We start from the raw sequence: 2,672 nt of genomic DNA on the forward strand, positions 1-2,672 counted from the left end.
CAGCTTTGGAGGACTATGTTCAGCCAGATCTGATATGCATACAAGACACATACTGAGGGGGTGTACCTGCGTTAATGTGGCTCTGACTGCTGGACTGCAGCAACACCCTGGCTTCCTCCATCTCTGAACCCTCTCACCCTCGCTGGCAGCACCTCGGGGCCTACAAATCCCAGCATTCAAGAGGTGAAAACACAGACCCAGAGGGAAATTGGGAATAGCCTGTTAAATGAGGCAGAAGCAAAAACATCCTTTGACTGTGCTCTTTATTCGTGTCTGTATAAATCTCACCGAGTGGAACTTTACAGATTAAATACTGTCTGAGAATGTAAATGTAAACGCTGATAAGGAGTCAGGAACATAAAGTGCTCATGTAGTGCACACCTGGGTCCAGAGGGCACTTGTTCAGGTGGAAAACTGAACAGGCATCCTTCATGCTAAATCACAGCCGGTGCTGCTCAAGATGATGGACACTGTGGGGAAAGAGATTTGAATGAAAAGACACACAAGAGTAACAGTGCAGACTGTGAATGAGTCTTTGGTCACGTCTCCCCAGCTCATGCCTGTGCCAGGCTCCATACTGACCCTAAAACTGTCTTTACACACAGGAAACTCACAAACTCAACACAATATGATCCTTACCTTGCCTGGGGAGTTTCACCTGGTTACTGAGATGCCAGGCAGCACAGACAGTCTTACCAGCAACAGATCCGCTATTAAGGGGTGCGAAGCATCTGCTGCCAGCACATGGCTTTACGTCTGTCAGCTGCATTTGTGCTGCTCCTCCCTCCTATAAAGCAAACGGTATAGAGATTGTGCAGAGTGAGGAACTTAGGGAGTAATACAGAAGAATAAAAGCTGAATCCCGTATCCAGGCGAGATGCGTGGCTGAGAGGCTGATGAACGTTTCAAACTCTTACCTCCACCGTACTGACAGCTGTTGTGCTGCTGTGGCGTCATGGCATCAAAAGTCTGTTTCTCCAGGCAAGAAAACAACCAAGACCAACCTTAATTATCTAAAGACTTTGAAGACTGATATAAATGGTAAATACGAGACGTGAGTACCACCCAACACTACCTGGTACTTACTGAATACTAAGTCATGCAGAAATGTAACCTAAAGTTATAATTATGGGGACACGTGCCCGTCCGCTGCAGGTGTACTAAACTCTTTCATACTTAAAGAACGCTTACAGTTATTACTTTATAAGGACTCATAAAACTGCAGTAAATTTATGGAATATATACTGCAGCAACTACTTTTTGGTCATTTATTAAGTAACTGACTAATATTTTCCTGCGGGATCTTCTAATTATGTTGAAATAAAAATGTAACTTACAGCGTAAAAACATGCAATCCAGTCAGAAGCGCATGGGCCTCTTGTGCGGTGGAGGAGAACTTGAGCCGCTGGTGTCGTCGGGCTCGGCCTTGCGCTTCCTCTGACTGGTGCCAGCGGGCCTCTGAGGAGGCCTCTCCTCCTGCCTCACGCCCCATGTTCGCAGAGAACTGCTCACATGCACGGAGACATGCACGGACATGAGCACGGTGTGGTCATCACCGTAGTCCGTAATGCCCCAGAGTCCCTCGGGGATGCTGAGCTCATCCAGCTTCCATACAGTAGGTAGTTGCGGCCTTCGATCTCAAGCTGCTGCCACGTGCTGTTAGGGCCCACAGGGATCCAGAAGGTGGAGCTGGAGGGCTCAGCATGTTCTGGCTCAATCTGACTTCCAGGTTGAGTGTCAGAAGCCACAGATAAGGATGGAGATGAGGGCTCATCTTCACCCCAGGCCAAGGGGAGAGCCTCAGGAAGACCATTAGCATCCTCAGTCGTGGATGCTGGAGCTGCAGGGGAAGCCTCCCTTCTAGAGCTGGGTGATGGCAGCTCCTGTCCGTAATGGTCATCCTCCTCAGCTGGTGATTCTCCATCCCCATGCTGGACACCAGTCTCTGTACCATGATGTACCACTTGCAGCTGTGCAGTTGCTACGTGCAATAGGCTGGGATTCAACTCCTCCCCAGTGAGCCGCCAATAAAATGAAGGGACACTGAGGGCCAGAGACTGCAAGTTCTCCATGGTCAGTGGGCTCCTCTCGAAGTTCACGACCAGAATGGAGATGAACTTGTCCTCCACAAACTCATGAACTGGGACAAAATGGAACACAGAGAGATATATAAGAACATGACAATAACTGGATAAATACTCTACTACAAAATCAGTTTAAAATGAGTCCATGGGCTTCAGATTGTCAGATAAATTAAATAATGTGAATTACCGATAAAGCTAAGAAAGCTAAACCAGAAGACAACATCCATGCATACGCTTACTCTCACACATATCCAAATGAATAAATATTAAATGAAACACATTTACTCCTGCACTTTTGTCACTAACAGTGATCTTGCTTTTCATTTTCTTATTATTTAAACAAGATGAGCAAGAATGGGAGACAGAAGGGGAGTATAACGAACGGCATTTCCTATCACATCGTTACATTTTCTCATTTTAAAACTCTGCTTCCAATGTATCCGTTTGCAGTTCAAAATACATTTGTTTCTGTAGATAAAAGTTGAATTATTCAACAGGTCGGTTATTTTACCTCGAAAACCAAAGGTGTTACTTATCAGCTTTACCTCAAAACTAACAAGCATTAGGCCAATGCAGACTTGGCCGTTC

At 46.1% G+C, this 2,672-nt stretch overlaps 1 long non-coding RNA gene across 2 annotated transcripts; it reads right to left on the minus strand.

The window, feature by feature from the left end:
* Positions 1-391: 391 nt before the first annotated feature.
* LOC140588412 (uncharacterized) lies at positions 392-2,134 on the minus strand. 2 transcript variants are annotated; one of them, XR_011989750.1, is made up of 3 exons: positions 1,338-2,134; positions 918-969; positions 392-787 (listed from the first exon to the last, which is right to left on the minus strand). It is a non-coding gene; the product is annotated as an uncharacterized lncRNA (long non-coding RNA). The 2 variants fall into 2 exon arrangements; XR_011989751.1 differs by having other exon boundaries at positions 918-975.
* Between the last annotated feature and the right edge of the window lie 538 nt (positions 2,135-2,672).

Source organism: Paramormyrops kingsleyae, chromosome 3 (genome assembly GCF_048594095.1).
Source record: "Paramormyrops kingsleyae isolate MSU_618 chromosome 3, PKINGS_0.4, whole genome shotgun sequence".
Lineage (NCBI taxonomy): Eukaryota > Metazoa > Chordata > Actinopteri > Osteoglossiformes > Mormyridae > Paramormyrops > Paramormyrops kingsleyae.